This window comes from Rhipicephalus sanguineus, chromosome 1 (genome assembly GCF_013339695.2).
Source record: "Rhipicephalus sanguineus isolate Rsan-2018 chromosome 1, BIME_Rsan_1.4, whole genome shotgun sequence".
Lineage (NCBI taxonomy): Eukaryota > Metazoa > Arthropoda > Arachnida > Ixodida > Ixodidae > Rhipicephalus > Rhipicephalus sanguineus.
This window is the reverse complement of record NC_051176.1, coordinates 204,395,167-204,406,439: the sequence shown is the minus strand read 5'-3', so window position 1 is coordinate 204,406,439 and position 11,273 is coordinate 204,395,167. Positions and strand designations below refer to the sequence as shown.

Sequence of the window (11,273 nt, the reverse complement as noted above, 5' to 3'; positions counted from 1 at the left end):
CAGGGAGATTAACCAGGCACATCCCCGGTTGGCTACCCTCTATGCTGGGGGAATGGGAAAGGGGAGCATAAAGATGAGCGAGAGAGAGAGAGAGCGAGGGAAGGAAAGATAGAAAAGTGGAAAAGATCAGTAAATGCCCTTCATTAAAGATCAGTAAAAGATCAGTAGCGGTAGCGCTCTACAACAGTCAAAGGCGTTCACTTAGGCCCGTAGTCCACAAAAAGCACAAAAGTGATTTAACTGCCTTGTGAGCCGACGAGCGATGGGGACGGGGCTCTAGCAGCATCCGCACGGAGAGCGGCTGATCGTCCAATCGTCGCAACACGTCAGAAAATGTTCTACTCTCAGAGGCAAGTTGAGGGCAGCGGCATGGCAAATGATCGATGTCTTCTTCGGTGCCGCCGACCTCGCATGCTGCACTGTCGGTCACTCCAATTAGCGTTGTGTATGCCTTTGTGAAGGCAACCCCCAACCAACGCCGACAAAGAAGCGAAACTTCATGTCGACGAAGTCCGGGCGGAGGTCGGATTTCCAGAGTAGGGTTTATTTGGTGGAGTCTCGTATGTATTATGCTTGGGGTTTTCCACTCGGCCAGACAGAGACTACGTGCCAGGTGACGAAGCTGCCTTGCGGCATCTGTTTTGAGAGAGGAATCGGAACCTTGTGTTCTTCTTGATGGGATGTGCGAGCCGCGTTGTCTGCGGAATCATTGCCACTGATGCCGCAATAACCAGGTAGCCACTGAAAATTAACCTCGTGGCCTGTTTCTTTGACGTGGTGATGAAGCTTGACAATTTCGTACATGAGCTGTTCGTGGCATCTGCGTCGAAGAACTGACACCATGCACTGCAAGGCCGGTTTCGAGTCGGTATAGGCGATGCGCAAAATGCCGACGACGCCATCTGCCGCCACGGCTCGGAAGCGCTGACGGGTCCCGGCGAGCAGTGTTCCCGCGAGCGTCTACGCGAGTGCACGGGTGGATGTGTTTTCGTCGTGATTTAACGACTCTGTCGCGCCTCAGCGATGTCGAAAAAAAAACTGCTGCGTTGTCGGCTGCTCAAACACACACAAAAAATCGCAGGAACGCACTTCTACATGTTTCCGGTGCTATTTCATGAGCGAGAGCGACGGCGGCGATGGATTGCGGCTGTACGACGTAGAAAGTAAGCAATCGTGCTTTGTTTACGGCGGTGTTAGAACGATTACCGTGTTTTTATTTCTCCATTTATGTTGCTACGTATTCAGCGAACGCTACTACGTTTACACTTGGTCGCCTCGCCTGCATTGTAGACGCTACAATGCACATGAGGTTGTTATTACACTCTTAATCTTGTTCCACATAGGTTCCACTTAACACAGTGTTCGAAGTGAGTTAACCGTAACAGACATGGGTCTTATGTGGAACTGGGTTGATTCACGTGCTTTATCCGGAACATTAGCTGCTTTTTCTTTTAGTTTTTGCTTAGTTAAGTGGAACAGGTCGTATTTAACCTAAAGCAACGATTGGTTCCAGTTACCGAATGGCGTGCTTTGCCACTTGTTCCACTTAAGACGCTGAGGCAACGTCGTATCTGGATCGCGTGTTCCATACATATACTTAATGCGCATATGTGTAGACTTTAATCAAGGGCGTGACGAGTCGGCCAGTGTGGTGTGCCCCGAGACCGCATGCGCAATTCCTCATGTTACACCTAACGTATACTTCCGGTATAATCAGATATAATACATGTGGTAAAGATTCCCACCCAAGCACTCAGCACAGATGGTTAACCAGCGAACCTTAAACGTGCGGTGTCGATGTTTATTACGGGGTTAATCCCGTCGACTCCTTAAAGCCTTTCTTCATTATTAGTCACGTCTGTCTAGAAATTTTAATTGGCGTTTGACGCCCGTGTGTTCCCTTTTTCATATTCAGTGGACCAGTGGTGACTATAGCTTGCCCACTTTCTGTGGCACATAAACGTTAGCAGTTCTTGCGTACATATATACACAAGAAGGACTACTTTTGGTTTCCCCTAGCCATATTCAACTTTGCAGAAAAACTCATAAATTTAAGGGAAAAATCATCAATTTAGGAACAAGTGAATAGGCTTAATAATATGAGCGCTTGGCAGCACCTTCCATGCATAACCGTGCAGCTTATATTTCTGAGCGCTGAATTTTCCAATTCATGAAGGCTACATAAGAATAGCAACATGCGGAAACGTTACTGCATTGCGGATGCATGCCAGAGCGAACATCTATGTCCATGGATGCCAGCTAGTTTACTAGCCAACGCGATGACTTATTTAAATTTTGACAATTTTATACTGCCTTTTCAGCTGGTAATGCTGATCACATCTTACTTCATTAAGATTACTTTCCCGTTCGCTAGAATTGTGCAATAATGTGCGCTCACGCTCTATTTTTTTCTTCGAGATTATATCGAAGAAAAAATAGATTATCTACGCCTTTCGCCTTTTTAAGCTTGACGACTTGTACACATAAAATTATAGTATACAAAAAAAAAACCGCCGTGGATTTCTCATCTCCGCCGACGTAAGTAAATTGTTATACCAGTTCTCACCTTTTTCTCTTCACTTCACATTATATAGAGCACAGAAGCTCTAAATACAAAAGCCAATAAGACACACCGTTTCCAGGTTAATGGGGACATGAACTACACTTTTGATAAATGGCTTACGTCGTATCTGCCTCAAACGGTCCTTCGTGCATGTATTTATACTCATTTTAAATGTTTAGCCGCGTGGCAATGCAGACGAATAAAAATGAGAAAAAAAAACTTAATTAAACCGTGATAGGGTAACCTGCCTTTCGCAGTCGTGCCTTCTACAAAAAATGCAACGTGCGCGTCCGTACGAAGATTAAACTACATTCAGCGCACCCCTTTCTCCGATTACGAAACCACTACAGTGCTGCAACGAAACAAAGCACACCAAGGTCTGGACTGGCGCCGGAAAAGAAACGACTGCAGCGCCGCCGTGTCTCTCTGCAGCGCATTTTGTGAGAAAAGAGCGCGCTATAGCCGACAAGCGTTTACTAGCGGAGCGTTGTGGAGGCTACAGAGTTACGGTGGCAAATGCTTCGCTAGTTCCACTTACTGAGACACAGCACTATAGAAGCAATAGAAGCCTGCCCGAGCCTGCCGCCCCGCCGTTTTCTGTGCCGGTGAACGTGCGTGCTTTGTCGAAGATTTGATCACGCTTGTCTACATAGTTCCGGATATTCTTGGGCCATCGTTCACAAGTTTTTCTGTTTACGCTCCTGGCGTTTCATTCAGCGGTCACTTCAGGTGAGTGGTGAACGTTTATACTGCTTCTAAGTTAGTGACGAGTCGGGGAATGGGGATCCCCGGCATGCTTTCCGCCATTCTGCCCGCTGGCTTTCAGCTCGTAATGTTTTGTGTGGCTTGAACTTTTAAACGACCGCAGCATGATGAAAGAAGTTTGTGCGTGTTGTAGAAGGCTGCGTGAACGCACAGACAATTGTAAATAGCGTATTTGTAGCCCCATGTAGCTCTTTCATGTGCAAAATCAGCTGAGGAATTGCGAACTTTAGAATGCCATTGACGGCAGGGAGAGTGTTCCGGTTAGGTGTGCGCAGCTGTGAACTCGGGTCACTGAGAGGTTTGCTATATTAAACAGTTCTTGTTGGGGAGTTTCAGTGAATGACGTCGTTTGCTTCCATAATAGCGCTCGTAAGCGAGCTAGCAGAATTCGCGCTGGCCTTTCTTGCATTCCTGGCTGACCTCGGCAGTCTTTCTAGCGAAATGGTACGCATCGCGCTCAGAGACTTCATGACTACATTTTTTTGTGAGAAAAGAGCGCGCTATAGCCGACAAGCGTTTACTAGCGGAGCGTTGTGGAGGCTACAGAGTTACGGTGGCAAATGCTACAACGTAGTGCTCAGCGTAGTGTTTGATGCGAGGTTCGACTTTTTTATTTGGCGTGGTATCGTTTGGTGCAACTGCTGCTGCAATCTCTTCAAAAAGCGCTCGAGCCTAGCGCGAACTTATCTGAGAATAATAACCGAAAATCATTTTTTGTAGCTCTACCTCCCACACAAACAAGATACGTTTTTAAAGCATTCAGTTTTGTTATGTGAACATGTTATGGCCCACTACAGCTAACGTAATAACGAACTCGCTGTGGCGGTACCGACTAGAGCAGGGGTCGGCAAACTTTTGAGGCAAAGGGCCGAGTGGCACGAAGTCGACACGGTGGGTCTGGACGGCATGTCTAAGGCGGGGAGGGGGAGGGAGGGGGGTGCCAGAAAACTGGTGAATTTACAATAATGTACAAAATTGAAGTAAAAATCGTGTTTATTTTCAGCACGCATGTCACGAGGTTGCAGTTTACAAACATACGCTAACAGCAAAAACCTCATTTAAGGCCAACACTACCATATGTCGACCTCCATAAAAGAAGTGACGATGTAGGAGAGGGGGGGAGGGGTCCTCGCGTCGAGAGGGGGGTTCTCGCGTCGAGTTGGGGGGGTCGTCGCGTCGTACCGGGGGCCGCATCATACTGTCCCGTCTAGACCTTTGTTCACGCAGGCTTGCCAGTTTCTTCACAAAATTTTGTTGGCCGATCAGTGCAAAAAATAATGTGCGACAATGTTGTTCCTAAAATGAACGACTGAGGCAGCTTCTGGAGATGCCGGGTTTTTTTAAAATAGTCAATATTGTTCTGTTTTTGAAGCAGGTATTCTTTGTTTGCCTTGTTATGGTCATGGAATTTTTTTACTCAAATTTGAACTGTTTTGTTTTGAGGGAGACAAGCCATGAAACAGTCACATCTAAAAAAAAGTTTTGACTGCTTTGGCCTGTGTATGTATACAAGCATGGCTGCACTTTTTATTGTTGCTCGCGCTGTTATGCTTCCTTGCCGTAACAATTGTCCTACAATTTCTTAATCAGCATTGTATTTGGCTATTGTTAGGCTCTTTCATTAACGGCTGCATCTGGCAAGTATTCATTATTTTGTTGAGTGGATTTATGTAAGTTCCGTGCACAAAAAGTGTGTTCCCACATGAAAATGGCATGTGAATTCCCAGCTGGAAATCGGGTTTCCAGCCTGGTTTTCAGCTGGAAACGGCTCTTCAGGCTGGAAATTGTATTTCCAGCTGGTAATGAAAACCATTCCAGGCTGGAAATCGTATTTCCAGCATGGATATGGAAATAATTCCCGACTGGAAAGCCATTTCCAGCTTGAAGTTTCCAGTTCCAGTTGGGAAGTTATATTTCCAGCTGGAAATTTTTCCATCTTCAGTTGGGAAATAATTTGCTCAGCATGAAATTTTCCTGTTTGAGCGAGGAAGTGGTATAGTTGACAAAAGGAATTCCAGCTGCCCAAAGATTGATCTGCATACAAGCGATAGCAGATTAGGTGTATAATGCAGACCGTGCATTTAGACAGGACTTAGAACAGTGGTTCTCAAATGGGGGTCCGCGAGGTCATTTTTCGGGGTCTGCAAAAGCCAAGCTTGCAAAAAAAAGAAAAAAGTTCTTTGAATCCCACAACTTGCTCTCTCCGACGCCGCGGCCATGAAAAACGCCGCACCGGCCGCACTGCCGCGATGTTTGTTGGCATCTCAGTAGCTCTATTGTCGTATCATTTCTTGGTGACTTATGACGTTAATGCTAAATAATAACCTACTCTGTATTGTAAATACGTCATACAAAAATTGCATTCCTTTTTTTAAGTTTAATACCATTAAAGACAGCGGTCCAATAGACCGCATAAATTATTATGTCGCCGCAGTCAGCCACAGTTTCGAACAGCACATGGCGGCCAGTCGTGGTGACATGTGTACAGTGTGTGTGCTCGGTGTTCGATAGTCTAGGGTGTTTCCTTGATGAATATCTGTGTGACAGTTGCATGGAATAGTTATTTTTGGTCAGGTTTATCTCTGGAAAGTGTTACGAGTGATGACCAGCATGTTCGAGCGGTTTTTATTGCTGTACTGCGTGCGATGTCTTGGATACACCAGCGCCGATCAAGGGACAGCGATTTTCTCAGCTCTGAGTGTTCCATTTGGAGGTAAGTTGCACCTATATATTTCAAGTATAAGTGAACGTTTGTCCCGAATGTTTGTGGGCTTCGTTATCACGGTGTCGCGTTACCTGGCTGTGTGTAATGTTTATATATGCGCGAAGTACGCTACAGGCCGGTTTGTGTAAGCAGCCTTTGTCTCCAATAGCCCTGTGCTGTGCAATGCTTGCGCCTACTGGTGCGCATGCGTCTATGCAACAAACGCGAGTAATTACATGTGTTCGAGTGAACTCATTAGACGGCTGTTCGGAGTAGTTTAAGGTCGATATAAATAATCGTTACTTAGCACCGCAGTGCTCATCAGGTCTTGCTCACCTTTGCTTTGCACTGCATTGACTTTGTATTGTGGTACTGCTTTTGAAAGGATGCTGTTCATGCGATTTGGTAAAACTATACTTTTGGTAGAATTGCGTTTTATGGATCATTGTGGATTTGATGTTCGCTCACTATGTATAAATATTTTTTTTCAGGTGGTGTACGAGGATATGAGCAAACTCATTCTTCATCTCGAGATATGTTCCAACACTTGCTACAAGCGTTCAGATAAATGCTGTTAAAATAAATGCTGTTAAATTTCACCACCATGTTCTTTGACTGTGTGCAGTTCACTGGACGAACAGGTCCTGTAGGAACCATGCTAAGGCACATGCGATAGCCGCGAGGTCAAATCTGGAAATTCTTTCATTTCCAGCTGGTAATGAAGGATTCCAACTGGAAATTTTGCCATTTCCTGCTGGAAATATTTGCTGGGAATATTTCCATTCCCAGCAGGAAATATTTCCATTCCCAGCTGGGTTATGGAACCTGGAAATTTTTCCAGGCTGGAAATTTTTCCATTTCCAGCTGGGAAAATTTCCAGCCTGGAAAGATTTCCAGGTTTCATAACCCAGCTGGGAATGGGAATCATTTTCACCTGGGTTTGGTTATTAATAATTTGAGAAAGTGTTTCATCATACTCTCAGCTGTATTTATCTTTCGTAGTTTAAGTCAAACATTTGGAGCCTAAGTAAAACTTGACCAGTGAAAAGCTGTCTCTGTAGTATCCATCCATATATCATTGCTTGTGAAAATACTTCTGTTGACAAACGTTACTGTTAACATTTTTCAGATGTCTTGTTTTAAAATAAAATGACTATGAACTATTATTTAATAATTTGTGTCACTTATTGTGTTTATTATTCCATGCATAGGAAACCACCAGGGAACCTTGTCGGAAGTGGGATAAAAACTTCCCTCTTTCTCTACGTGCTTAAATCCACTGCTTCATGGCCAAGAAATGCTTACTATGGCACGCCGCCGCATGACAGCACACCTAATAGATGAAGTCACTGAATTGCTGGAGTGAGTAAAAATTGCATAACTTGTCCTGGGAGGCGTAGTCATAGTTAATACACTTCTTGAGCATTACACAAATTCTGTTTCAGGTAGAACAACTTGATTGAAAGCTCTAACCCTGCTGCCGGAAGGTGGAACTACTGTGCCTTTGCAGAAACTCTACATGAAGCTTTTCCACGAATGGTATGGAAAGAAAAGGAACTTCAGCAGCTTGGATGAGTGAGCTTGGTTGAAGCATTCCTGGCCGTTGTTATCAAAAAGCGTTAGTTGCTTTGTTTTTTAAATGAAGTGGCTGCGTGATCACAACAGCTGTCATGAAGCACAGTGAAAAATCAATTTAATGTTGCAGCTATATCTTGTTCAACGTGGTGTTCTGCTGCCGAAAATTGGCCGCAGCTTCAGTATATAGTGAACACCGAATATGTTTGAAAGTGCTATTCTGGCATGTAACGATGAGAAAATATTTGGTTTCTTGGCATTTCCAAAAAGTTGTCACAAAGTAGCAGGTTTTTTTATGTTAGTATTTAATATATGTTCTTTTGCAGATTGGGTTCATGCGTTCAGTCAGCAGCTCAAGAAAAACCCGGAAATTGCGAATTAACCCACGTTTTGCACTGACCTTTAACACTTCTGAACTAACAACTGATATCTCGTGCGCTGAAGCACAGCGTGAGCTAAGGGTGAGGGCCACAATTTTTAGCCAGTCCTGCCGGTCATTTTCATTTGCTCTGAGAAAAAATTTTTGGTTTCATATTAAGTCAGCACTGCACGTATACCATTGTTTCTGCAGATGCATTAATGGTATGCATCTTGGATGCCATTGTTTGAATAATTATTGTGACCTAATTCACGGGTATTTGTGGCATAGCACTTACGTAATATTTCTTACTGATTCACAGGCAATTTCAGAAACTGTCACAGACCCAGATCGAATTGATCTTTCAAGAATGAACATGCTGCTGCGTGCAACCATTCAAATACGGCAGCAAAATCCAGTTGAGGAGCTCCCTGTATACCTTCTGAATGCAGCTGTGGTAAGCATATGTCCATAAACATGTAACATTATGCATGTATGGCTTCACATTTGTGAATTGTCTTTTTCTTAAGCTGCTACTGAACGAAATGTTCTTCCATTAAATTTTCATTTTACTACTGAAAAACAGCAGCGTTCACACCTTTGTCCGCATGCTTTTTTCAATGCACAGACTCCTGAGTATACATGCTTAGTGCATAGTACATTTGCAAAGCACGGTGCATGAAAAGCAAAAGGCGGGAAACATCACTAGAACAGGCCAAATCCCAGTGATTCGTACAGTTATGCTCTAAGCAAGAGAGCAAAAAAACAGATTGAACGTTTTTCGCGAAATATAGATTGTTAAAAAATGGGGCTTCTATTACAAAGTATGTAAGCTTCACTAATTTAAAAAGAGCTCATGGAAGTTTTCAATGTGCCCAAGAACAAACCACCTTAACTCAAAAACTTATACACTGAGTGTTTCTTAAGACATTTATTTTATGAAAAGCTATGTGCGTATTGAATGTGACATTTGAGTGCCGTGTGTACTGTCTTTTCAGTTGGCATGGAGGTTGAGATTAGGTTTGGGCCATCATTGCACCCTATGGAAAGTGAACTTCATAGAATGCTAGAAAAGGTCAGCTTGAGCAGCTCTGTTCATATTGACAGCTACCTACGTCCTAAAAAATCAGAATTTGCTTTATTATCTTTGGTGAGCACCTGGGAGGAAACATAAATAAGGTGGCATTAATTCACTGCACTGAGGTGCTTAATCCTTTCTGGGAACAATGGCTAATAAAAATATAATGCCAGTGACCACACCAAAGGGGCTTTGCTACAGATAAGTTTGATATTCAGAACAGCTTAAACATACTTAAAAACACCTTAAACTAAATGGTCCTTTGCAGTTCATTAAGTTTTGTGGTGTATGATTAAAATAGCGCGAATAAGCGTAAGACAAGACGAAGAAGGCTACAGCACAAGCGCATACTGACAACTGAACTTTTATTAGAAAGACGAAAATATATAGGAAGCCCAAACCACATGTTCACCACGAACAGAGCCAAAACCCCCAGATGTGCGCATCCAGGTATCTTATCTCTGCCTTATTTAACGCAAGGGATGGCTTTGCCACACAGTCATCTCCAGCTTTCAAAATACAAAAAAAAAGCTTCAACGAGCTCACGTGCCGTCTGGTCTTTATCACGTGCGACCACTTTGGCATCAGACAAGCGAGGAGTACACCTACGCTCACGGCAGTGCAGGGCCAAATTTGACGGAGGCTGACCATTCAAAGATCGACGGTGATCTTGCAGGCGCGCATTCAGACAGCGGCCTGTCTGTCCTATACAGCATTTACCGCACGTGAAAGGCACCTGATACAAAACTTTCTTGACACGAACCGAAGGGCTGTCCCTGTGTTTCACCTTACATTCGTGCCATTTCTGCACAGTGTTTCCCACCCCTTTCTTGCACGGTGTTTCCTATCGTCTCAAGAAGGTTGGTGCTAGATATGATATTGATGTTGTTTATTCGGCTAAGAATAAGCTTGGTAGAGTATGCGCCGCGGTTGAAAGGAAGGTGGATGGGACTGCGCAGAAATGACATGACCGTAAGGTGAAACACAGGGACAGCCCTTCGGTTTGTGTCAAGGGAGTTTTGTATCAGGTGCCTTTCACGTGCGGTAAATGCTATATAGGACAGACAGGCCGCTGTCAGAATGCGCGCCTGCAAGATCACCGTCGATCTTTGAATGGTCAGCCTTCGTCAAATTTGGCCCTGTACTGCCGTGAGTGTAGGTGTACTCCTCGCTTGTCTGATGCCAAAGTGGTCGCACGTGATAGGGACCAGACGGCACGTGAGCTCGTTGAAGCTTTTTTTTTTTTTTTTTCATTTTGAAAGCTGGAGATGACTGTGTGGCAAAGCGTTCCCTTGCGTTAAATAAGGAAGAGATAAGATACCGTTTGTTCGTGCTATTTTCATTCATCATAAATTACCAACTCGCCAAACAGTCTAGTCTTCTAAGTTTATGATTTATGGGGCCTGTCATAAATGTATAAAGTTGCCATGAATAACAATAAGTAAAAACGTAACCGGCTAATAAGCTTTTTTTCCACATTTCTTGTTGTTATTCAGTGTAGATTGCCACATGTGACTGAATATATTTTATTATTTGAGGGGGTTAATGTTTATCTGCAACCTTTAACAGTGACTCAAAACAGTGTGCTCGTTATATTATGGTGGAAATGTTATAAAACTGCTACATGATAAGGCCTTACATTGGAATGCAATAAACTTCTTTTAGGACCAGCATGATACCAGCAAGCTTCTTCTAGGGCCGTGTGTTATCATGGAACCTGGATCAGAAAGAATTGTATGCAAGAAACAGACTGTGCGCCTTGTGCCTGGATGTTCCGTTGAACGTGGACTGATTCTGTGTTTGACTTTTTGTTTCATACTTGATCTCGTATCCGCATGCGTTTGGACATTAGGGTTGTTGCAAACCATCCTAGTAAAGAACAACACATTTGAGCAATGCTTTATGTGACATCGGCTGGAAGCTTTGTTGAAGCAGCTGAATAGCTGCCTCACGAGGACAAGCCACAAGGCTGGCCTGGCTTAAAACTGAATATGCAGGTTTAGTGTTCATTCCAAGTGTGCTGATGTTCATCGTACTGACTTGTGTACTATAGTTTACTCATGAGTTTCTAGTCTGGCCTTGCATTGCCTGTATGTGCTGTACTTGTCTCCATCTCACCATGCTGCAAAAGGTTTTCTGCAAAATAAAGGAGTCAAAAGTGTTTTCCACACATCTTACTGATGTTGTACTGCCAGCCGGAATAGCAGGCCTTGTTAGCAGTAGTGTTATG

General features: G+C 43.8%; 2 long non-coding RNA genes across 2 annotated transcripts; both read left to right on the top strand.

Annotated features, from left to right (window-relative positions):
• The first annotated feature begins 3,236 nt into the window (after positions 1 to 3,236).
• LOC119387531 (uncharacterized) lies at positions 3,237 to 7,590 on the top strand. Its single transcript, XR_005182519.2, has 3 exons — positions 3,237 to 3,292; positions 7,244 to 7,394; positions 7,478 to 7,590. It is a non-coding gene; the product is annotated as an uncharacterized LOC119387531 (long non-coding RNA).
• A 436-nt stretch (positions 7,591 to 8,026) lies between these two features.
• LOC119387526 (uncharacterized) lies at positions 8,027 to 10,885 on the top strand. The gene is made up of 3 exons (XR_005182518.1): positions 8,027 to 8,068; positions 8,288 to 8,422; positions 10,709 to 10,885. It is a non-coding gene; the product is annotated as an uncharacterized LOC119387526 (long non-coding RNA).
• The last annotated feature ends 388 nt before the right edge of the window (positions 10,886 to 11,273 follow it).